This window comes from Mustela erminea, chromosome 6, assembly GCF_009829155.1.
Source record: "Mustela erminea isolate mMusErm1 chromosome 6, mMusErm1.Pri, whole genome shotgun sequence".
Lineage (NCBI taxonomy): Eukaryota > Metazoa > Chordata > Mammalia > Carnivora > Mustelidae > Mustela > Mustela erminea.
Window position 1 is genome coordinate 38,012,957 of NC_045619.1, and position 16,447 is coordinate 38,029,403.

Here is a 16,447-nt window from a genome sequence, read left to right on the forward strand (position 1 = left end):
ATGTTTCCATTTAAAACAGTTTAGGTGCTAACCTGTTTACTGGACAACTTCAAAACAACTGGGGATTTACACTGCTCCGTTCCCCTCCCCCAGGCTCATCTGAATTCTAAGTATAGACCCATGATGAAAGATTTCAGAGGCAATAGCCATTGCTCCAAAATAGCCTGGTTAATATTTGCAGAGTGGTTCAGCTCTTTTCTCTGTCCCGCCTGTCAAAAAGATGCTATTCCTGTGATTAAAACCATTACAGTCCTTCAAAGTTATACATGACTTTCAGGCTTCAGCCTCAATAGCAGCAGGTAAATCTCTTTCCTCTCTTTTACTAAGGCTGATAAGATGATTTGGGAGCTGGAGGGGTGGCTGAAGGGTGCTCAGATTCCTTCTCTGGCTATCTGCTTTGGGGGGGGGGTGGCAACCAAGATCTGAATTCTGTACCCATCCCTAATGGGGAGCCGTGGTGTGGTACCAGTGAGGTAAAGGGTGGCAGAGGATGGGGTTGTAATACACGGAATCACTTCTTTGAAAACAGTTTTAGTGGAAACAAGACTCACACCATAGCTATTTGCTATTTCAGAATTCTCTGTGCCCTTCCCCTACCCCAAGGTTCCCCCGTTATGGCTCCTACTCTGCACACTGTTCTCAGGGCTTGGTGGTTCACATCCTGATACCCATTGACTCCAAATAAGTTGTTGCATAGGATTCAGGTGAGAAAAGTGGCAACAAGTCCCAAGCAAGGATTACCAATTTTAGTTGTAGCCCGCCATGGTCCCATGGTCGGGAACATAATACAATATAAGGATGAAGGAGAGCATCTCTAGATGGGAGAGAACCCCCTTCCAGTCCTAGCTAAGGTAATTTCAATGTATGTGTACATAGACAAGTACTAGTTCTGGATTGCTCCAGGATACTAACAGTTGTATTATAGAATTTTGTAGAGCGTTGACTCCAATGGTGTCATGCTTGGGAAGCACTTAGCCTTATATCGGCTGCTTGATGAACATTAGTTAGCACTAAAAGCATAAGGCTCTGTGCGGGGCTAAGACCATTTCGTACGAAGGAAAGAAAACAGCTATTGCAAAGCATTTTTTTTCTTTTTTATTATCGCATTCTTTCCTTTTCCTTTCTCTTTCCTTTCTTTTGCTTTTCCCTCCCCGAGCTGTGCAGCCTTCACCTGTAAATGGCCTTTGGGATGACAGTCAACCTTGGTTTTGTCCTCAATAGTCAGTGCCTAAAAAAGTAGATGGAAACATAAGGTATTCCTATTCTACCCCCAAATAGGGATAATTATAGGCTGTGTTCAATATGACTTTATCTTTTAGATGACTATGTGAAGACCGTTTAAGGGATCAATGGGCAATGTAGGAACTAGCTTCATTTTTGTGTCAAGTCACTTATTCCAAAAGATAATTCTTCATAGCCTTTTCTTACTGAGCCACAGGCTTCAGGGGTTATGTTCTGACATTTGAGACTGTTTTTATTTTTTTGTTATTGTGTAGCTGAATAATTTCCTATCCAGTTTGAGAACCATTTTTATTTTTATTTATTTATTTTTTTTAAGTACGAAACACGGGGAAGAATAATATGAAGCCATTACCTATTTTGTGACATTTCCTTCTATTTCTGGCAGGGCTGATTGCTAATATCAGCAGGTGAAACAGCAGATTGGGGGTCCTGACAACTCATCTTATAATGTGAAGACAATTTGAAAAGTCACTTTTAACCAATAAAATATATCACATTATTGCTAAGATAATTAAGATAACAATAATTAAAATTCATTTATTCAACATTTGGGGGGTACCTACTAAGTGCCAGATAGTGTCCTGGGGGATAAGGATAAAAGAGTAAAAAATGATCCCTTTTCTCATGGAGTTTTGAACCTAGAAGGGTGAATGAAAATCACTAAGTAGTAAAAAATATGAGAGAGCCCTCAATTTGGGGTGCAGAAGGCTTAGATTACAGTCGTTTTAGCTTGTGAAGTCTCTGGCAACTCTAATATCTCAGATTCTCACTTTTTTGTCCATAAAGTTGAAATAGTGACAAAAGACGTCATACTCTCAAAGGTAGTAATGAAGAAGAAGTTTTTAAAATTGTGCAATCCACTTATGTGGATTGCACTTATTGTGCAATCCAATATGCAAAATTGTTGCATATTCTATAAAAGTACTTTCATTAATGGAATTAGGTGTAGACAAAAATGAGATAAGAACAACATCACTTCTAAGGAAATTTGTCACTTGGAGAAGCAACGTTAAGGTGGTACCATTCTGAGACTCACTGTTGATTTTAAGAGGTATCAGATAGGTGGGGCTTCGCACGGTGAGCCTGCTATCTTTTTCCCTCATTCAAGTGTTGTCACTGGAGAAACAGTGAGTCAAAAATGTAGAAAGAAAAGATTCTAGAAAGTAGAAAAAGCTTTGAGGTGCTGATCAATATCACCCTCCCAGACAGGAGTGGCATTTCTTTGTGTGAAATCAAACCTTACCTCGGAATTGTGGTCCCTTATTAAATTATAAAGCCCCTTTCCCAACATTCTCTAGAACTTGGGCCAATAAAATTTAGTGTTGCTGTTCACCTTGGTTGAAACAGGCTTTTCCTTCTTTTGTTGTTGTTTTGGGGTGGAGGTTGGAGGAGAGAAAAAGGAAATGCCAGCTTGGGAAATAACCACCCATTACTAGATTAGGTAATGGGAAAATACGCAGTGATTCCAAACAACTAACTGGTGAACTCTTGGAACTCGAACTGTTTACAGAATATGAGATGCCTGTAATTGCAATTGCATTATTTCTCAGCAGAACTGGGGAGACACAGACCTTGACAAGGGGTCCAAACAGGTTTGTGTAAACTGAAATCCTCCAAACTTTAAATAGTGCAAATGCATTTAAAAAAAATTATGGACCAATTAATAATAATGAGAGAATAACAATATTAAGGATCACTTATTCACTTCAGGGGCCTAGAGTTCATTCATAACAAAATCTGAAACTAGGTTGGTGATAGAATTGAGAGTTTTCAAACAATTTGCCACCTTGTTGTTCTTACTTCATGCTTAGTTATTTGCAAATGCATTTTCTTCCCATCATCTCCACAGAAGCTTGACTATATCCAGTTCTCCGTGAAAAGGAGTGGAAGGGAAAGGATTATGGCTGTGGCTACGAGCCTTTGGGAAGGTGTTGCAAGCAGTAGAAAAACAGCTTTAGAATGAGACAGAATCCAAGTTCCAGCCATTCTTCTTAATTTTTTTTTTTAAGATTTTATTTATTTATTTGAGAGGAAGAGAACAGGAGCTGGGGGAGGGGTGGTGGCAGGTGGAGAGGGAGAAGCAGATTCCCCACTGAGCAGGGCTTGGTCCCAGGACCCTGGGATCAGGAATTGAGCCAAGGCAGATGCTTAATCCACCGAGTCACCAAGGCACCCCTCTGGCCATTCTTAATTATATATTTGGAGCCTCAGTTTTTTTTTTTTTTTTAAGATTTTATTTATTTATTTGACAGAGAGAGATCACAAGTAGGCAGAGAGGCAGGCAGAGAGAGAAGGGAAAGCAGGGTCCCTGCTGAGCAGAGACTTCTCAATCCGGGGCTCGATCCCAGGACCCTGAGATCATGACCTGAGCAGAACGCAGAGGCTTAACCCACTGAGCCACCCAGGTGCCCTGGAGCCTTAATTTTTTATAAGAAATCAACTGGCATGTATAACACATCCATCACAGGCATGTCCTTCACCTAAAATGAAACGATTAAACGTTGAGTTCATAATAAGAAATACGCACTCAACAAATGTTACTTTTTTCCCTTTCCTTACTCAGTTCTTCAGGCCTCTGATCGAAATAGCCAGAGTGAATTAATGGCAATACCTCGATTTGGTGAGACAAATATTTAAGATGAATTTAGGGACCGAATGATGTTAATGGTATAGTGGAAGTGAAAATATTGCACCTAGTGACTCCAACAAAGTGTTTGATGTATTTATGCCCCCAATAAATCCTGGTTTCCTGCGGGACAGATGCTAATGAAAAATAACCACAAAAATGAGTAACGGAACTAGGAACTTTGGAGGAAAGAACTTTGGAAGCCAGCATACAGTGACGAGTCTATCCTGAACTGGAAGCTTGAGAAAGGTCGGTTTGGGGTGGAAGTTCCTGAATGTGTGGTTGGTATTTCCAGGAGCATGCTGAAGATTTTTAGCAAACCTGTGGGTTGGGATGGTGGCGACAGAAGGAGGAAATTCAAGGAAGAAACCGTCACCGGTGAAGGTTTGTCAGAAACTGGTGAAGAGATTTCTGTGGGTCATGTCTCAGGAATCTGGCTCTATTATCGCATAGTTCGGTTCATAGAAAGCCGTTTCACTGATAGCTGAGAAAGTAGGACTGAGAGCCAGAAGGAAGCAGCAATGAACAGAAAAAGAAGAGAGAAAAAAAAGACAGAAGAAAGGAAGGGGGCTGGAGAGGAGAGAGGCAGGATGGACCGTGAACTTGGTCCAGCTTGCCTGTGGGAAAAGAGTCAACCAGCAGGCCTCTGACAGGCCTAAAGAATAGTGGTGAAGGAAAAGCCCGGTGACAGAAAGGGAAAATTCAGAAGAGGCAGATTAATGCTTGAAACTTGCGGCAGCGCAGTGAGTAACATGAACCCCAGCACCTGTAATTTACCTAATCGGCAAACAGTTTGTGCCCAGAGATTCCCCAACACTGTGGTAAAAATAGTTCTGCACTTAGACTGACAGAACATTCGAGTCACTTCAGAGAATATGGGGGAGGGGCACGGACCACGCAGAGGAACTGGGAAGATTTAAAAGGCAGGTCCTGCGCCGTCTCTAGAGGGCGGCAGGGAGAGGTGATACTGGGAAATGGGGCAGGACCCGGGCTCCCGAGGACTCTGGTTTTGAGGCCTGCTCCAGAGCTGGTTGCCTTTTTAAAACAGCCGAGACACAGATCTAAGACAAGCAAGGGAGGAACCAGACAGGCTGCTATTCAGATCTTTTCATGAGTGTGTTGCTTGCTCTTTGCTCTCAGCTGGCCTGATTCCCTTCCATTTGGGAGTAGAACCCTACTTCCACAAAACTCGTGTTCAGGTCACGCACTGACCACAAAAGATACTGTAAGAGCCTCTGCCACATTTCTTATTTTCTAGGCCATAATTTCCAGGGAAAGAGACAATGAATGCTCCTCTCCCTGCGAAACACTCATTCCTTGCTGTTTACAAAAATGAAGTTTTCTTATAATTTTGTACTCTCCGTTACTTTTCATTCAGATTGATAAATTGGGGAGCAAAATTCGGGAAACTTTAGAATCTTTCCAGGTTAAATAATGCTTCCTGGTGACTGACCAACTGGGTCACCAACTGGTGTAGGTCTGCTTAGGATGGGAACCAGGAGCTCTGACATACAGCACTAAAACTGGGAAAATGCCATGCAAATCAAGGAGCTGGTCACCATAAATCCCAGAAAAAGACAATAGATGCCTACAGTTATCTCTTCATAAATAAGACAACAGAGTGCAGGATATACAAAGCGACTTTAAAAAAAATTACAGTGATTACAAATACGCAGTTTGCCTTTAGATTCAAGTTCTAGGCCCAGCTCTGCCACTTGGTGATATTCGACCTTGGGTAAATTATATAACTTCTCTAAGTCTCAATTAACTAGTCCATAAAGTGAAAATAATTTTACTTTATTTAAGGTTGTTTTAAAGATTAAAACAATATGTTTTAAAGATTATGTTTTAAAGATTAATTATGTTTTAAAGATTAAAACAATGAAACACTTAATATATAGTGTCTGGCCCATAGTAAAACTCAATACAAACCAGTATTATATTATTTAACTTTTGATCAAAGAAAAGAAGGAAAATCATCCAACTACATATCACCTTAATAAATCACACTCTTCTTTGTTTTCTGTATGTCAAAAAGTTTCATATAATGTAATATTACATAATGTAAGTGTTGTATTACATTATTTAAAAATATAAATCTAATACAGTATTACATATATGTTACATTTTGTACTTAAAATATTATATGACCTTTTTCATGATACTACATACAACTATTGTTTAAAATGTCTAAGAGACACAGAGTAATCTTTTAGTGTCATTTACATCTTTTAAAAACCAAATGAATTGTGCTATTTAGAGCATCCAAATTATAGTAGGGTCTGGTGTTACTAGCTTTGCTAAGCTAAACAGATGTCTCTCGTGTAGAACGGTTGGCCAAGTATTTTGTTACTGTCCTCCAACTGGCTGGTTATGACATATTGTCCAAAATAGTTGGTGCTTTAATGCCAATGTCAGAGCCTCCCGTGACAAATAGTCACCACTGTACAAACACATTTATTCCATAAAGTTTTTCTACCGGTTGAGGGGAAAAAAAAGTTGTTTAGTCAGCCATACACACACATTTCATACTTTCTGAGAAGCTCAAACATTTCTGCCTCCTGATAATACATGTTAGTTTTTAGAATAATGATATAAGCACCCCAACAATTAGAATATGTTTAAATTGTATATTATCTGAGCTTTTTCAGTACATAAATAACATGGTTGATGTGTCCCTAGTCACGTAAAATATCTGTTAAGTTTTGATTTCGTGATCCAGGCTACATGTTGTGATTGGAAGACTTTGCTGTGTAATTTTACAGTAAAAGTATACCCGGTTTATTAAACCATGTAAATTAATTTTTCTTTTTCTTCTGTTTAAGCATAAACTACCATGAGATTTAAGCTCTTTGAAAATATAATGTACAAGAAGTGGTACTTTGAGAGTGTAGACTTTTAAAAGTAGAGTGCAGTTTTACAGTTTATTTTGTAAAGTCATAGCCATTATTCAACTCTGAAAAAAAGAAGTAACAGGCCCTGTGTTGAAGTGCTTTAATGAATGATCTCATACCATCTTCACAGTGTTTTACCAAGCATGTTATGTAATTAAGAGAGAGAAAGCAAAGAGAAATTTGTCTACTTGCTCAAGTTCACGTGCTTATAAACCAATCCTGGTTCTTATACCAGTGATTGATACAATCAGAAGGAAGTTCTTATTCTGAGCACCCTTACAGTAACCAATAGAAGGATAGTCCTCAGTGGGGGGGAAAAAAAATCTCGGGGCAAACAAACTTAGAGGACGTTTAAATGTTTATTTGGCAGCCTGTAGGGTAACTTATTTTCTAGTAGAGTGACCAAAAGAGGCAGTGTTGAGAGCTGATGGCTGAGGTTTGGATCTGTGTTTGGTTGCATTGGGAAATAGCAAAGCAACTGTGTTTTCCATGTTACTGCCACGTACAGGCAGCCTGTCCCATATACATGATGCAAGGGTGCCTGGGTGGCTCAGTTGGTTGAGCGACTGCCTTCAGCTCAAGTCATGATCCTGGAGTTCCCAAATGGAGTCCTTGCATCTGGCTCCCTGCTCAGTGGGGGGTCTACTTCTCCCTCTGACCTTCCCCCTCTCATGCTCACTCTCTCATTCTCTCTCTCTCAAATGAATAAAAATCTTAAAAAATACATAAAATAAAAATAAAAGTGTCCGATTTGTTTTCCAAACCATTTGCTTTGATATTTAATTTCATCTATTCTTCTTTCTCCTCTTATAGTCTAGGGTAGGACTGAATATTCTGAAAAATGGCAAATGTATATTATATCTTCTTTCACAATGATTATGTATGGGCTTCCAACTAGAATGGCTGTTTGCTTCATTGTTGACCTACCTTATTTTAATTCTTTACTATGAATCTGTCTTTATAAAAGGTTATAGTATCATCTCATTTCGATCTGCCTCTGTCCATTCCTTGGACTTTGTTTCTTTTTGGAACCTGCTATTTTATGTATGTACAGTCCCACACCCAACCCTATATTCCACTTCAGGTTTATGTGCCTGCTGGAGAGTCTGTCACTTACTACCATATTTCTTAAATTTCTAGATCTCAAGTTACAAACATTGATATGATTAACAATTTAACAATAGATCCAACTTTACCACTTCTGACTCCATATTCTTCATGTATTTTAAAATTTTCAAGATGATTTTCTCTTTTTAAAATACATCCTTTCAAATGTTTGCTTAATTAGCAGATTTTAGGTTTAATATTAAGTGAAATAGTAAGTGAATATTAAGTGGAAGCTTCAGAGATTCAATAAACTCCCACATGAAATGTTTTTTAAATTTCCATTTATTCTCATTCTCTTTTTCTACCTCTTCCTTAACAAGCCTTTATTCTGTGCAGAATTTTGTATTAAACTTAGAGAGATCTATATATTTGCCCTCACAGTGTTCATTTTGGTACCTTTGGTTTATTAATGTGAATTACATTGATGTTTAAAAGATTATCTCACATAAGCCATTTATAAAGAAAGCCTTTCTTAAGAAATCCTTTTAACATAGTGTCTTCCTGAAATAGAGAGGAAACATACTTCAAATTTTCTATTTATTAATTATGCTTTTAGTCAGATTTAATAATCAGGAAAAAAGTTTATTTTTATTACTATTCATTTATTGACAGAACAGAGAAAATTGAGTCTTGAGTGGGGTTGCTCCTGAAAAAAGCTAGAACTTAAAATACTTTAGTTCCAAATATTTTAGAACTCACTTAGAAATAAGATCATTTGGGCTTGAAAGAGTCTTTTTCTCTCTCAAAAATAATGGACACATTTTGGTCCAAGAATTACATCGCTGAGGGTAGAATTTCTTTCTAAATTTGTTTCCATGAAAACAGACGATCATATGCTGCTGGAGATCAAAAAAATAAGACGCCCACATAGCCCGTAATAAAACATTCTTTTCTGCTCAATGCAGGCTAATGCGGGCTGTGACAAGCATGACTTCTATGATGGATATTTGGTAAAGTTCGATGTTCTTTTCATACAAACAAGGGCTCTATTAACATGGTTTCCTCAACTCCACTTCTCACTTCCAAATCCTCTAGGAACTGACACCAACTGTCCATTTTGACACTTGTTCATTAATTTCCTTTCAATAGAACTATTCTCTTTGCTCAGCTGTTGCAGCAATGTAAGGTTTTACCAACTCTTCTGACGCGGGTTTTTGTCGAACATTCTGTCTGTATCCAGAAGATAATATAACCCCAGAGCCCTAAAGTATGTCCCCTAGTCATTGGTGCAGTTTCCACTTGTTACATTACCCACGCTCACAGAGGGAAATTTTAGCTTGACCTCTTCACCAATGAAAAGAGAAAAATAGATTCATTCTCTCTACCTAGACTACTGTCTGAGGTTCCCTAAATGGTGACCATTAATCTGTGCCAGTCCTTCCTTTCCTAACTTGCCTCCTTCCACACACCTGGCCAGAGTGGAGGCAACAGTTCCTGAGTTCTAAACGGCTTACAGAAAATCTCCCTGCCCCCACTCCATTTGGGAGGTATGGATACGCCCACCCTGTGGGAAGAGTCCCTTCACCACCATGACTGGAAACACGAACAGATCCTAGGGAACAGAGAATGAGTGTTGTATCTCTTTGTGAAACATGGCCAACCTGGCTAACTTTTACTCACGATTGGGAAACTCCAGCTCTTTGAGGATTAAAGGATATAATAATGAGTAATAAAAGGCATGGTTGGAGTTGAGTATAACATTTATTTTGTAGTTAAAGTAAAGTTGGACCATGCACAATGGTATGTCTTTTTCATGGCACAGCAAGCTCTTTACTTGTGTGTCAGTTTTTGTTTGAGGTTAGTGAGAAACATCACATCACGAAGAAAGAATGCAAGAATCAAGGGTTGCTTTGCTCTTTACCAATCTGTTGCACTGTTCTCAGAAATGTTTGCATTTGAAGTTGCCAAAAGATAGCAATCTTTTTTTTTTTTTTTTTGTGGCTGCTATGCTTAAAACTAACATAAGTGTAATAAGTGGTATTTGATTGTTTTTATATTCTTTTAACATTTTATTCAGATCAGTGTGGTTTAGTCTTTCAGATTTTTGTATTATGTTATATAATGTAATAGCGTTAGGAACATATGCTACTTTTTTTTTTTTAAAGAACTAAGTAATTTCAAGATATTAATTCTTTCATGTTCATATATGATTCTAAGATAGCTAGACTTCTTATGTTTCCAACTTTATTTTTACTTCTTTGAGGGTTTGGTATTTTATATAGCTTTCTGAAACTCCCATAACAGATTTTTTTTCTTTAATCTTATCCATTTCAATTCACCAAAAAGCTTATTTTTTTCCCGACTTTGAAGAAAATCCCAGTCTTCTCAATGGAATAAGTTATCTTTTGAAGATTAAAGTGATGATTAACATCAGCTTTTGGACATATGCTAATACTATAATACTATTTTTGGCAGTGGTGTGTTACTTAAAGAGTTTTATAAATACGTTATCTTAGCAATAACCTCAGCCACAGGAAAAAATGAAGCACGATCTTATAAGATCTTATAAGATTAGTGTGAGATTTCCTGAGGGTGCAGTAATTTAGCTCTACCTTTAGAAGTGGGCAACAAGACTTTTCTGGGGGCTCTGGGACTTTTAATAGTCTATCTAGAGAAAAGGCAAATAATGGAAAGAGAAGGGGAGAGGCAGGGAAGCAAGGAGAGGGGAGGGGAGGGGAGGGCAGGGCTAGGAGAGGAAGAGTAGGTTGTGAAATCATTCTGAGTTCAGAACTGACAACTAGACCTTCATCAAAATCCACTCTCTAAGAAAGCCAGTGTTTTGAAAATCAAGGTATATTTGGAATTATATTAAATGCTTAGCATTCCCGGATAACACAAAAGGCTTTAGGGTAAAGCCCTTTTTTTTTTTTTTTTTCCCCTGGCATGCTTCCTTGGGCACAAAATTTGATGAAAGAGCACGGTCCCAGGAAGCTTGCAAACACTTGGGTTGTCTCACATGAAAGGTGCCTGAAAGGTGATGACTTTGAGGAACTCACAAGGAAACTATTTGTAGGGTCTGGAGCAGCAGACGCTGCCCATTTTTCACAACTGTCTCTTTCCATATAGCTCATATTGATTATAATATCTGCTTCTAGAATTATTCAGAACCAAGCACTTACCGCATTGCCCTATAATGCTTATTTGTTCATATGACCCACTCTCGAGGGCAGGAACCGTGGAACCGGCAGTGCTTGGAAAACGACCTGGTGGAGAACAGGTCCTACGTCATCTTTGCTGCGCCTGTTCACAAGAACGGTGATTGTCAAAATCCGCCTCGACCTTTCTGAGATGAAGGGGCATTTTTCTTCAGTAGAGATTTATTGCTATTTTTACTTCTACTTAGGATTTGCTTGTTTATTCATGCTTTGCCAAAAGACGTGTAATTGAGGTCAGTACAAGATATAATGAACATTTACTCTCTTTGGAAAGGGTTCTCTGACCTTTGTTTTGATAGAAGTTCCCAGAAACTTTATGGGACCAGGAGCTCTCTTACTCAAAACAACACTTTATAGCCAAACTTCTCTTTTTGTACCTGAAATTACTAAGACTCAGATACTAAGTCTAACTAATTAATTGCTAAATCTGACCGTCACAATTTAATTAGGGTAGAGAATTTGAGTTCAGGCACTCACGCTGTGTTTATATGAGACTATGACTGTTCATTGGTTGTTCCTTTTTTTTTTTTTTTTTCAAGGTTTTATTTATTTGAGAGAGAGATAGAGATAGCGAGAGAAACCATGAGCAGGGGTAGGGGAGCGGGAGAAGCAAGCTCCCGTTGAGCAGGGAACCGGACTCGAGGCTCCATCCAAAGACCCTGAGATCATGACCTGAGCTGAAGGCAGACACTTAACTGTCTGAGCCACACAGGCGCCCCACGGCTGTTCATTTTAAAAGTATTGGTGGGTTGGTTGTTCCTGGTCACCCAGCTCCTGAATACTTGGCCATCCTTGATGTTTCTGGCCTTTGTGTCAACAAGAGTCACTATTGGCCCCATTAGAGTGAGAGCCTCAGGATAAGGCTTAGCTCAGGATAAGCTTAGGATAATTATTTCACACCCAGCCATTCCCCAGGACACTCTTGAGAAGCTGATCTGTGTTGTTATCTGCTCACCTCCCGAACCCGGCAGCTTCCGTTTCCTGGGTACCTGAAGGTAGTTACAACAACATGGAATTCAGCATGGACAGTTGTAACACATAACTCCCCTCACTACGTCTTTTAACTTTCTCCTTCATAAAGTTTTGGCTTTATAGTAATAAAATTGTGTTTTAATTTACCTTAAAAGAACTTAATTTTGTAAAAAAAAAAATTAAGCCAGTAAAACTTCATTTAAAAAAAAGGTATCTTTAATGTTATCTACCGGGTAGCCCCATTTATAAAACACCTTTGAAATGAAGACGGTAGACTATATAAGGCACTTACTGAAACAACCAGGCCTCGAGGTTTATTTTAAGAAGCAGTCTTGGTATCAATTGCATCAGAATCCCTAAGGGAGCTTGTTAAAATTTGGATTCCCATGACCCACTGCAGCCAGCTGAAGTAGAATATTTCTGTAAATGCTAATAGAGTTGTTGCTGGAATTCAATGTGTCTAGCACAGTGCTTTTTCATCTTGGCTGGGAAGTTTAGAAAACACCAGGTGATTTTAATGCACAGTCAAGTTTGAGAACCCCAGATCTAACACAATGACCAACACTTACTAGATACCCAGTGATTGACAGATACCCTTGTTAGACGAATAGAAGCTAGTAACTAATTAAAAACCAATCTCTAAATTCAATTTACTAACAGAAAGGAGGAGCAATGAAATCTCCGGTATGTATTTTTTTTACTTCAAATAAGACTAGATCTTGGATATTTATCTCCGAAATACATCTAGTTAAATGATTTTACATTAGGTAAGAATAAATAGCATTTAAATTATAAATAGCATTGGTAATGTTGTATAATACAACTCCTTTTCTTGAGGAAAGTCCTACTTTAAAACATGGGTTCAGAACACAATGTTAAGAAGAGGTAAAACCATAGTTCAGTTACTGAAATATCCAAATTTCCATATGATAATAAAAATGGGATGATAAGCACCAATACTTAATTGCATACTTACCATGAGACATTTTAAATAATTGTTTAAAATTAAAAATTATTTAGATATATTAACTTTTTTAAAACAATATCTCTAATAGTTAATATCACATCTAAATCCACACTGCTTTTAAAGTAAAAGCTTTTAAAGTAAAAATAAACATGTAGCAAAAAGTGCTAGGATGACTCACCTAGCCCCCATGCATCATTTCTTTTATAAAGAATTCTTTATTGGAATAACATTTGCATAAGCATCTCTTAAATTGTAATTTTTTTTCTTTAAAAGTTCACAGAATGGCATTCTTCTTTGTGTATAATCACCTACTTTGTTATTTTATGAAGAGTATGAGAGCTGAAGTGCAAACTATTCCATATTATAATGTTGACTTGCTAGATTATGTGAAATGTCTTTTAAAAATTAGACAGTAGGGGCACCTGGGTGGCTCAGTGGGTTAAAGCCTCTGCCTTCAGCTCAAGTCATGATCTCAGGGTCCTGGAATCGAGCCCCACATTGGGCTCTTTGCTCGGTGGGGAGCCTGCTTCCTCCTCTCTCTCTTTCTCTCTCTCTGCCTCCCTCTCTGCCTACTTGAGATTTGTCAAATAAATAAAAATAAAAGTCTTAAAAAAATAAAAATTAGACAGTAAGTTCCTGTTTAATATAGTTAGATTATATTCAGTATGCAAAAAGGACATTTCTTAAAAATTGAGCTTAATATAACAAACATATTTTAAAAAATAATAATCCAATAAACTTAGAAAAACATAATAGAAAACTCAGTAGAATAGGCCTTGCCGTTCAACTAACTGACTTTAGCACATTTATGGATAGATTCATCTAAAATTTTTTTTTGTAAATTGCACATAATTCAAGCCTGAACTTTAAAGCAAAAGTCATACTTCACTTCAATGCTGTAAATATCCCAATTACCTTATTAAACATTTCTATAAAATCCTGATGCATTTCTCTCTCTGACCATGACCAGAAAAAAGAAGAAAAAGAAAATGTAAAGCGCAACTCCAAATTGTTCATAATAGCTACACTTACCAAAAAAAAAAAAAAAAAAAGTTACACTTAGGTACTGGAATTTTGATTGGTATACATTTTTTAAAGAGATTTTTCTGGTGTTAAAAAAAATCTATAAGCATTTTCTACTTTTGTAATGAGAAAATCAAATGAAGATCATTTGAGAAAATCAAATAAAACAAAAAACTGGAACTAGTATATCTGGCAAGTAACACCAATAATAGGACCAGGAAACAAGACCTATAGCACATTTACAGCAAAGTTTGATTGATGCTGACCCAGAAGTATTAAAGGAATATATTGTAAATTTCCCTATATAAGGACAAAATTCTTTGCAGAGTTTGGGGCAAGGCTGAGCTTTCTGGTTAACTGGAATTGCTTCTGATAGACATGAGGACTCTGACACAGGCAACCAGGTAGCCAGCTCCACATGAGAAGCTTCCATTATCTGGGAAATTCAGTCCTTCCTAGTTAGAACAGATTTTGTTACATGCTACTTTACTTAAATTTTTTGGACTGGGAAGTAAGTTTACCCTAAGTGACCCAGTAGTCTAAACTCCAGATTTTGTTTCTGGGACATAGATGTGTCTTGGAATTCTTGTAAATTGTGGGAAAAAATGTAAACATTGCATGTTAAAGTGGTATGATCCTTTGGGCATTAGAAGTTGGGTGAGAGATTATTCTAAAAGAGTGAAATTATTTATGGTCATTAAAGGGAAAAACGGCCATGCACATACTAAGATTTGTTTGCTCCAAAATTCATTTTGGTTAATGGTGAGGTGGGTAAATCTAACATGATTCTTTCTTAGCGGCCAATTTCTTTTCATCATTTACTGAATAATATGTCTTTTTTTCACTGTGGTTTTTTCCTTACCAACATTTTAAAACCTTATAACTTGGTCTGTGTTAGAAAAACTTGTTTCATTGAGGTATTGCCTGCTTCTCATATCAGTAATATAATTTACTTGGATGGTAAAACATCTTAATAGCTGAAAGAATAATTCTCCCATCACTCTTACTACTCAAAAAATCTTAAGCTATTTCCCAGTTATTTACTCTTTCAGATAAACTTAAGAAGTTTTTACAAATTTGAAATAATCTAATTTGAAAAGAACCATGTTCTTTATAACAGGGTTCCCTTACCAAAAAATTTAATATTTTAGATTTCTCTATTTTATAGTTTTCTTCAGAAATGTCCTATAAATTTAACCTCATGGAATTTTATAATATTTTGGACATTATCAGTGAACTAATTTTTCTCATTATATCTTCTCACTCATTAAGTGGCTATTTATAGTTTTGGTATATTTATTTTGAGGTCACCTGCATTAGAGAATTTGTTATTATTTATAAAATTTTTCAGGATACTTATTTCTATCTTCTAGGTTCTTTTTTTTTTTGCTACATTATTTTTGTATCAAATAATGGCAATTTTGACTTCTGTTATTTTTGTTATTGTTTTGGTTAGATTAGCGGTATATATTTTTGGTAACTGATTTTGATAATTTTTTTTAATATTTTATTTATTTATTTGACAGAGAGAGATCACAAGTAGGCAGACAGGCAGGCAGAGAGAGAGGAGGAAGCAGGCTCCCCGCTGAGCAGAGAGCCCGATGCAGAACTCGATCCCAGGACCCTGAGATCATGACCTGAGCCGAAGGCAGCGGCTTAACCCACTGAGCCACCCAGGCGCCCGATATTTTTTTTTTTTTTTTTTTTGGCCTCGATCAGCTCTCTAATACCCTAGTTACTTAAGGCACTCATTCATTCACCATTTATTTAGAGCTTATGCTCTATGAAGGAGAGATATAGAGATATAGATAAATATGTGTATGTGTGTATGTCTATATCCCTATCATCCATCAATCCGTCTATCTATCATCTATCACCTATCTATCACCATTTATCTATCTTCAGGAGATAAGGGGTCATTGACACCTGCCTGGGTCTCTCTACTTTGTGTCTGTTTCTGAGGAAAGAAGTCCCCTTTAAATCTAGCTGGCATGTAGGACTCTGCTCTCTGCTGACCCACTTTCCTGCCTTTGCCTTTTCTTGGATCTGCAAGCGCCAGTTCCTGGACTCTCTTCAGCCTTGCCTCACCTGCCTGTTATGACATGTTACCTCTCCCCAGCCCACACTCATGTGTCCTGCTAGCCTGGTTTGCCACCTGTCACTCACTCCCATCCTCTCTTGGACCCCGCGAGCGTGCAGGGACAGCTGGATCCCGACCTGCCCCTGCATCTCCGGCAGCAGCCTCACTGTGGATTATCTTGTTCCAAGTTTCTGAAACCGCCTCACCCTGCCTTTTTAGTCTAATTCATTTTGATAAGGTTTTTTAAAAATGTGCTAAACCTATTCCTGACTCCTTAAAGAGTAAAAAAAATGTTTTCATCAAGAGGACCTTGGTTGTGATAGGTATTATTGTTCTGTCTAGGGGCTACTGAAATATGCTGGATTTCAAATGGTCCTGACT